At 46.2% G+C, this 9,887-nt stretch overlaps 1 long non-coding RNA gene across 1 annotated transcript; it reads left to right on the plus strand.

Moving 5' to 3' along the window:
- The first annotated feature begins 219 nt into the window (after positions 1-219).
- LOC141747720 (uncharacterized) lies at positions 220-9,661 on the plus strand. The gene is made up of 4 exons (XR_012588799.1): positions 220-484; positions 3,830-4,013; positions 4,097-4,250; positions 8,639-9,661. It is a non-coding gene; the product is annotated as an uncharacterized LOC141747720 (long non-coding RNA).
- Positions 9,662-9,887: the final 226 nt, after the last annotated feature.

Genomic DNA, 9,887 nt, shown 5'->3' on the forward strand with positions numbered 1-9,887 from the left:
AGCTAAAACAAACAACCCCATCACGGTGGTTAGCTGACACAACCAGATAAAGACGCCACAGCTCATAAGGAAAACTTGGACGGGAAGCCCTAAAGTTTGGATTGCACTACGCAGGGAGTTAAGCATTATCAAAACAAAACGCACTCCCTCCAAAAAACAGGTTCCTATGTGATCTCGTTACCCCCATAAGGATTAAAACCTGTGCTTAAGCTGGGCAACTCTCCTGCTCGGTAATGCCATAATTCAGACGTTTGCTGAGCTGCAGCTATTTGCAGTTGTTAGGCTGAAACAGCCTTTCATCTCTGCAATCGCATTCAGTCCCCCAGCATTGTGGGGACGCAGGAGAACCACTATAAATAACCGAGCCTTTTCATGTCAGCTGGTACAAATACCAGCCACTTCGAACAATCTGACCTTTCTTGGGGATTCTGACCAATCTGCAGTAGAAGACGGCTAATATCTTTGAGGATTTTCCATGGTTAAGGTATATATAAAAATTGCTAGCTGTTTGTGTGCACTCCAAATGCTTTCTGGCTTGTTTAATCTGGCTGTGACACTTTGTTCTGTGGTTAAAAAATGAAAGTAACGTCCCAGGTAATGATTTCTGATGAAACCCATTATTCTCACAACTATTTTTAAACACCACCGAAGGCAAATCAATCTAACACACCTACAAGACTAATATTTTAATAAACTAACAGAGACAGTGGTCTAAAGCCATGGTATTTTTCCTCTGAACTCTTGTTTTTAAATGAAACCCTGTGAGGTTACCTTGGCATTCCTTCGCATGAAGAAAGCAAAACCTAGAAAATAAATTCCTGTTTGTGTCTCCTGAAGTTCGTCTTCTGCTTTAAATGGAAAACAAAATAGAAAATCGCTTCAGCGTCGTAATTAGCAAAAGCTGATGAAGGATGTTCCTGTAGAAGGTATTAAATGATTATGAGATTTCCCCTTCTTCCACACACCTGTTAAATGGAATGTGATAATGCCTCTCTCTTATTAATATCTTATGAGAAAAGTCAGAGGGGATGTATCCTCGATCAAGAGATCCGTTTTATACTTACGGCTATAGTTCATTCTGGAACATGGGACGAACCTTGCCCCTGTGAGAAACGAAAGATATCGACCCTTTTCTTAGTCATTGTAACCAGAAAGCTAGTGAGAAAAGGCCATAAAATATGGAAAATAATCTAGACTGTGGCTTGCTTCCTAGCTTTGCTAGAAGCTGTACCGAAATCCGCAGAGGATTTTTCATGCCCGGCATCCCCCCTTCACTCACGCTGTGGCTGAGAGGTTCACCCCCAGCTGCCCCGTCTGTAGGAAGCATAGCGGAAAGGATCACAGTGATCCACTTGATCCGCTGGGAGAAAAGGCTGAGGGAGGTAAACCTTGGGGGAAAAAAGAGACTATTCACAGCGGGAGGCACTACCCGAGAGCGGCTGTACCTGGCTCACCAGATTTGCCAGGTTTCTTACGCCGCTTCATAATCCCTCGTGAGCCCAGTACATCTCAATTATAGATGTTCGTCTTGTTTCAAGGTAACAAATATCCAAAAGATATACAGAGAGCAGAAATGTACCTTTGTTATGCCTTTTCTTGGGGTTTGCTCTCTTCCATTTTGCCCTTTTGCAGCTTACAGACAAGTTCCTGATGTTCTAGTTGGTTGGGAAGCTATGTACCTAACAGAAGGTGCTCAAGAGCACGGTCCTCGTTCTGTAGGATCAATGTGTCTGGTCTGGGACTGCAAGGTGAACTCTCCATCACGTCCTTACAGCAGCTCCTAAGCTGCCTGCAAGTAAGCAAAGCGGTGTGATGGTGAAAGGTGGTTGCTGTTGCAGAGTAAGGCTGGAGATAACGAAATATCGTGGCCACAGCACGAAAGCGTATGCACAAACATTGTCTTCGAACGAGCAGATGCTGATGGGACGCCTGAGAAGCCCTTCACGGGTTTAAAAGTGCAATAGATTTGAAGGAAATCAATGAGGAAAGGTGAGGAAGGATGGAAGGGAAGGGGATCGGCTGGAAAACCTCCCCACCTCCCTGCGTTGCTTCCCCTGCTCCCCAGAAGGAGCTGGCAAGTTCTCCCGCAGCTTCTGGGAAATTCCCAGAGGGACAATCAACTCTCCGCTGCCCGGGCAGTCCACAGCCAACGCAGCCGCTGATTTCTTACCCCGGCTCTTCCCGCTGAAGCCGAACTTGCTCACAGCTATGTGCTGTGCTTCAGCGAGTGGCGGTGTTTTTACGTTCGCCCCTTCGCAGCGAATAGCGGGAGTTTTCAGACGCATTTCTCGGGGACTGTGCTGTCGCCACAGCCCAAGCCAGGGGCTGGAGCAGGGAGCGACCCCATGACCGGCATTAGCGGCGCTCACTCTATTAAAGGCAGCCCTCAGAAAAGGAGAGAGTTACTGAATGTCAATTAAAATGCTTCAGTGATTTAAGTGGGCAACTTCCATGCACCGCTTTGTAACGCTACACCCCTCCGTCTCCAGTTAACGGCACTGCTCTTACAGCAGCCCCTAGTAGGTGAATTTATGCAACAGCATTGACAGTGACCTTAAAGAGCGATCACGAAACTATTCTCCACGCCTGAAATTCGTAACTCAATCTGCTTCCTCCGCGGGAGAGGACGAGACCAGGCGGGGAGGGAAGGAGCAGCTCGTTGACCACCCAGAACGAAGGACGGACCTGAAATCACTCTGTTAGCCTAGCACATCCTAGAGAAAGCGTTGAGAAAAGCGAGAGGCGCAATACCTGCAGGAGGTATGAGGGTACTCGTGTCCGGCAGCAGAGCCAGAGGGACCTCGGTCCCCGCCGGAGCGGGCAGCACCCTGAGGCCGGCGTGGGTCCGGGTGCGAGTGATGCTCCTCAGGGGGGACAACGGGGCCCTTGTTCTCACCGCAGCCACCGCCGTCCCGAGCTCTAGGGACCACCGCTCTGCTCACAAGGGCTGTCCCCGCACCCTGCTGCCAGACCCACAGCGGCACCCAGCACCAGCCGGCGGGCGTCCCGGCAGCTGCGCCTGCTGACTTCTGGGAAAGGATGACTTTTGTCACTTGTCTCATCTCAGACACGCTGCAAAGTTCAGCTGAAGGCTTTTAATGGTCCCTTGATGCTGAGCCTGCAGATACAGAGAGATAGAGAGCATAATAAACTTTCAAAATATGATCTAACTGCATAGCACATCGAATGTGTATCTTAACTGTATCCAGTGGAGCTGAGTGGAAACAAACACGCCATTTCAAACCAGACCACACACAGCAAGATAGTGCACATGACTAATTTTGATGACTGATTTCATATAAATAACGTACCAAGATTAGTAGATGCACTGTAACATCCCTTCATTTCACTCCTTTAATTAACTTTTCATTGAGACTCCAACTGGAAGTGGCTGATTAATAAAGTGCTGGCTTTTTACTACTTAGATTAAAAGCACATCCTGTCCTTGCCGAAAACAGTGAGAAACTGCATGAAACTTAGGGAATAGCCTGCTTAATGCCATTCAAATAATGCCGGCATTATAGCTCTTGGCTGGGTGGCAAAGGAAGGAATAACAGGTGTAGATAAGGAGTGGGAAGAGCACGGTATTATGGTCGCTGCCTGTTGTAAATTGCTATGGGAACCAAACAGTTGTGTTCTAGATCAGTTTTGCCACCTACACAAAAGGGGAATAAGACACAGATAACCCTACAGCTGAGTTCTGTTCTTCTGATGTCTGGCAATGTTTAAATGAACTCATGAAGGAAGTGTTGAGTAGCGAAAGACAAATGACCTTTTCCATCTGGGAAAGGTCTTAAAATCTTAAAGCTGCAACGCCTGTGTTTATCAGAAGAGAAAGAAGGGAAAATGCAGGTGAGGAAGAGAGAAGCCAAATCCACGCTCTCTGAATTCGGAGAGGATGGCAGGATTTAAAAGAGCAAGTGACCTTCAGGAAATTGATCCCGGCGTTGATGGATCACTATATTTAGGACACAGACTAATAGGTCAGCTGTTGCCTCTTCACTGCAGAAAAGGTAAGATTTCCTACCCCTCCAGAGACAGAAACTTTAAATGGCTTTGAATGAAGCAATTTTAACACTTATTACACCATCCCCAGGGATTTTCAAACTGTTCTGCAAATACGGCAGGCAGGTAGGGGAGATGAGTCCTCCCATCCTGTCATTACCGATGGAAAAACTGATACGCGGAGATGTGACATGACTTGTCCCAGAAAACCTCCCTAAAAGGGACTCTCATCGCTTGCTTCTCAGGTATGTGATTAACCACCAGCCACCTTTCTCTTTCAACAAGTTCCATAGGGGCAGAACCACAGATCTCACATATTTTTTTAGTACTAAGCCATCAATTAGTCCAGGTTTACGCAAAACAGTGCCCAGGGTCTCTTTACAGGTCTATAAACCCGAGAGGACCTATTTGTGATCTTGGGCTGAGATTCAAGTTTTAAAGGAAAAGCGAAACTGGGGCAATTTTTTTTTCATTCCTTCAATTTTCCTACTGAGTTCTCATATTCTACATTTGAAAGCGCCTGCAGGGCTTGCGTGGAAGGCAGCTTGCAGATTTCCAAGGCCTTTTTCTGTTTCAGTCTTGATCCCAAATTTTGACTCTACTAAGGCTGGCAGCCCCTCCGTACAGCATGCGTAATACTGACATCTCAAATAGCGTTTGGATTGGACCTTCCAAGACACATGAGCAATCAAAGGCACGTTTATGAGATCCATCTGGAATGGGCATTGCCCCTCTCTCACACCATGGTGGGGGAGAGCAAAACACTGCAACAGCAGCATCAAAGCTGGATAGGGGAAGCTAATAACAGCAAACAGAAGACGAAAAAATAAGTAATAAAAGGATTACCCACTGCATGGGAAGCTTCCCAAGGTTCAGTATGACTGTGGGAAAGAATTCATAATCCCAGGTTTCATTCGGACCCTGTCTGGGAACAAAGGCACCTGTATTAAAATCAGTGTTGTTGATTTTGGCAAACCGTGATCAAATAGAATAGAAAAGAATAGAAAAGATGGTACAAATCTGATTGTCCCTGGGCATATAATTCTTGGTGCTCCACACATCCTCTCTACCCTTCCCACATACATCTTGGCGTGACCCCGAATCCTTTGTTTTGCACAACATCTTTTTTGATTGAGTGAAAGCTCAGATCTGAAAATATCCTTAAGATGGCAATGGGGCGAGTATGAGAGAGCACTCCGCAGCTGGAGCGAGCCGGCTTCACAGGGGCAGCCCTCCTACCTGCCAAGTCTCACCACAGTCTCCCGTCCCCTGGATCCTTTTGGAACCCACTCTGAGAGAAATTCAGTCATATGTTTAGTTAATTTTAAACTAGAAACCAACCAGAAGACAACCAGAGTTAATAGTACTCCTTTAAATTAGATGTTCTCCCGTATATGGAAAAAGTCCTTGGCCGGGTTTCTCAGCAGCTGGAAACGCACATAGCTCCTCTCAGTCCCCAGCAGCTAAGCACCTTCCCCAGCGTTTCTTTCCAAAGGCATCAAGAAAAGCAAGATGGGAAAATGAATAAATACTGGAATCACTCAATAAAACGTTAGATAAGAATAGCCAGAGATAAGAATAGCTAGTAAGGAGGAATGGGGGACCGGCACAGGGTCCTTCCGCAGCGAGGTGTGGAGCAACTGGGGACCGTCGCTCTGTGGGCACCTCTCCTGAAAATAAAACTGCAGCACCTTAGCACGCCCCCAGGACACAAAGCGTTTCACAAGCAGAAAGTGCTACCAGCTTACAGTGTCATTCACTGCTGAACTGTAGCACGGAGCGAAAAACAGCATCTATTCAATAGCTGTTTGGGACAGAAAGTGAAAAACAACATGGCCATTGAAACGGCGGGAGGAATTTCTGGTAGGCAGAGCGTAATGAGCCAAGTTGGCCTGTGGCCAGGACATGGAGGTTAGTCATCTCCTTTTGTGAAAAGTGCCACCAGATCTTCAATGACTGAGAGCATTCAGGACCTTGGGTTTCTGTCTAATGCAGAAGATGGATAACAATGCTAAAGAGGAAACATCAGAGGCGAGTATGATTATAAACAGGGAGGATATGCGAGATATCTTCCAGATAGAGGGGGAAAAAATGGAGCTCTAGGCACTGGCCAAAACAAACAGAAGTCTCCATGAGTGGATGGGGGTCATTCCAGGCTACTACATGAATTACATCAGGAGCCGCCATGGCCCTCCGCGTGGCTTCACAAAGTTTGGCTTTAACACTTGAATGCCACTGGCAGAACAAGAGAAAAACGCTGCACCCATGGTCAAAGAAAGCCAAGAAGGAAACTCAGGGAGATAGAAATTAGGAGTCCGATTTCACTTGGGGGAACAATTAAGAATTATTTATTGAGGATGAACTAATGGATCTTTATTTTTAGAGGAGAGCTTTGGGGAATTTTAAGAGTTTCCCGCTCTTAGCTCATATTTAAATAATAAATAACTATCTGAGTTCTGGGGAAGGTTCAAGACAGCAGTTCATCCAGTTGCAGCCAGGCCACAAGGAATTGTTCTCAAAATTGAGAGAATGAGAATAACTAGCATTCCTGGAGCCAATTCAGATCTTCTTCCATCTTTTCAGAAAAGACACACGTAAATAATTTCACCTAGTGTTTTTATTGTGGTCTGTGCTGTGAAAACAGCGGACAACCCTAAAACATACGTTTGTGAAACTAAAGGATAGATCAGTAACACATCATTCAGCAAGAAAGTCTGCAACTGTGAAAATAAATCCTGCAAAAATAATCCTGATGAATTTTCAGCCATCGACAGACCGAACGAGCCTGGATACAAATGTACGAAAATTGAACTTTGCCGATGTTGAACTATGAACATTGAACTATGCCTCTCTGAGCTGAAAGAAGGGCTGAATATCAGACCTGATGCTTTTCATCTGCCTCAAACTCTAACTAAAATGCAGACACGCAAAGCTAGCTCTAATTATTTACTTTAAAAACATTATGCACTTTATTTCAAGTACAACTTTTAACACTGTCTGTAAGCTATTTATAGGGACTGTGTCTTTATCCATTTCACATACACACGGCAGCAAAAGGTCGTTCATAAGTATATATCAGAAGTGGAAGACAGTGAAGAGGGATGCTAATCAGAGTTGCTCCTAACCACTTGCTGTTCAAAGAGCAGCGCGGGGCTAGATGCTAATGTATTTGACCCTTCAAAAGCTTAGTAGCCAATTAGCTTTGTAAAGGCTGTGATGAACTGCACTCATTTACTGTGCGTCCACACACTCAACTGTCACGTTTAACAAGCAGCAGGACCACCTACGGCTGCCCAGCAAGGCCCTTTGCATACTTAACGCTGAGGCCGCGTGTGTAGTCACTAGAGAGGAAAAAAGATGTAAAAAGCACAGCTTGGGATGACTTCCACAAACAAAGCAATGTCATTTGCAAAACTGTAAGATTCCAGTCAGTTCCGTAAGTTTGCAACGTTTTCCTTGGATTCTCAGGAATGGCTCCAGAACATCTGTTCTCTTTGCTGCATCAACGGCAGGTCTTACATTTCCTTCCAGAGCACCATAGTCATAACCATGCAGGTAACCCCTGGATAACCCAAGGTGATCCTTGACGTCTTCATTGGAAAGATCGTTACTAAAATGCCTGACCACATCTGAAGAGGTTCACACATTTGTTTGTTTGACACGTCGAGCTCGTGTTTCCCTCCGCACTGCCCCAGGATGCTTGGCCAATACTGGAGCCCATCATGTCACAACACTTCATTCCCATCCATAACTCACGAATTAGCAGTGCAGATTTGCTGTTTTCCTTCTCAGCCATCGCAGCAAGCCAACCAGGGCTCACAAAGCAAAGTCTAGGTAGATAAACACAGAGACGGATTATCCAAGGCTCCTTCTATCCCTCAGTGTCCTTCAGTCAATGCAGTACCTGAAGACCAGCAGGGCTGATAGCACAGCAACCAAACCGGACAGGTGGGAACACCCTTCACCTGAGAAACAACTGCACATAATTAGTCAGCTACTTGGGAAGGGCATTTATTGGTCTGGTACCAAATCGCTAAAACACTTAACATATTCTTAAGTCACACGTGTCCCACGAGTGAAGTATGTCCTTGGCAGGAAGCTGAAGCCGAACAGACTTAAACACGTGCTTAAATATAAGCACATACGTAAGTGTCTCAGTGAACTGTGGCTGTGTTGACATTCGTATTGCTAGCCAAGGTGCCAAGCAAAATCACTTATTAGTTTCTTCTTTCTCCCCATTTACTTTTATTTTTTTATACTGGAGTCTTCGTAAAGAGAAGTTGCATTTCATACCAAGCAGACACAACTAATCAGTCTTCTTTAATAAGGAGAGAAATTAGGCAAGAAGGACAATGGTGGCTGTGAAATTAGAGAGAGATGTTGATGTCTTATTTTTAAAGCCCCTAATTTTTTAAAAAAGCGCTGTATTTTAGCCCTTGGCAGCAGTGATTATGCAAAAATAAGGCATTGCGTTAGGCTACTTTGAGCTAAAGTTTTCTTTAAAAATTTCCAGTAAGTTAAACTTAATGGAAAGTCAGGGATATTTGTTTCACGAATTAAAAGGAAAGTTTCCCCTTTTAAGTAGCAAAGTGAGAGATGGGGAATGTGTCTTTTTTCTCTCAACATATACCAGTCATGCTGCCGTACTCTCAAAACTTCCTACGCGTTTTCTGTCTCTCCGTTGAGCTGCCATCGTCTGCCTCCCAGCGCTGCAGCCCCGTGTCAATTCGAGGGCTACGTCTAAGCCTCGGCCATAATTCGTCAGGATCAGATGGCAGCCCGTCCTGAATGCACCTCCTGAGAGCTGGGACACTTCTCACCCGGCATGGAGCAAAAACAGCTATCTGAAGCTGCCCACCTGCTCCAGGGCCACTTTGTCAAATCCGATACTTCGGGGGGGTGACACCTACCTGTCAGACTGACTTTTGGGATGTTGACACAGCAGTCGGAGCGAACATCTGTTGCTGCTGCTCCGCGGTGAGCTCATTTAGACGCTCCAGAAGCAAAGATGAAAACATGTTTCGGTGCCTCCCTCCTGCCTGCTCCACCTGAGAAACCCTCGGAGTCTCATCTGAGCGGCTGAACAGCTGTGGCCAGACGACACCTTATCCCCTTCCCGCTTTGGAACATCGCTTTAATTCCCAGCTACTCCCTCGCTGAATCCTCACCGCCAGCGGCATTCCCCTGGGTACCGAGCTGTCCCTACGGCCATTTTCCCACCCTCGCATATAAATATCTCGGCACCCAAAGCAAGGGGAAATTAGACCATTTGCTTTGTAGCTGATGGGAACTGGGGATAAATTTAAAATAAAAAATAATAAAATAAAAATAAAAAAGGCTGCAAATCAGAGAGTGCAGCTCCAAGGTTGGGTGTCCCACTGAACGGGAGTGTGTGGAAATGCTAGGGCAGGATAAGGGACTCGGTCAGTTAGAACAAGGTGCTGGAAGCAGCGGGTTGCAGCCCGCTGTCCCCCCTGCACGCCTCCTGCAAACCGTTTAGAACGATGCACACTGTTCCTTATCTCTAGGATTTGCTCATTATTCAGGTTCGGGGGCTTTTAGGTAGTTTTTTGTACTCTTCTTACCTTGTTCCGGTTGCGCAAGCAAAACCAGGTCCCTTAGCAAGCAGCTTCAGTGCATCTGGGTGAGTTGAAAAATGGCCGAGAAGCCCGGGCTCCACCACTGTGTGATGCTACTGCAAAGGAGACGCAAGCGGGAGAGTCAGGCTGGGAAATGTAGACAGGACAGTCTCTTTGGTTACCTGCCCACAATTACGCTGTGAGAAGCTGCCCGGGTCAGTCCTCACTCTGGATCTCAGCCTACATGAGGTTTTGGGGCTGCAGAAGTGAAAACTCAGAGCAAAGCAGCAGCCCTGCTGGGCT

The sequence above is a fragment of the Larus michahellis genome, chromosome 8, assembly GCF_964199755.1.
Source record: "Larus michahellis chromosome 8, bLarMic1.1, whole genome shotgun sequence".
NCBI lineage: Eukaryota > Metazoa > Chordata > Aves > Charadriiformes > Laridae > Larus > Larus michahellis.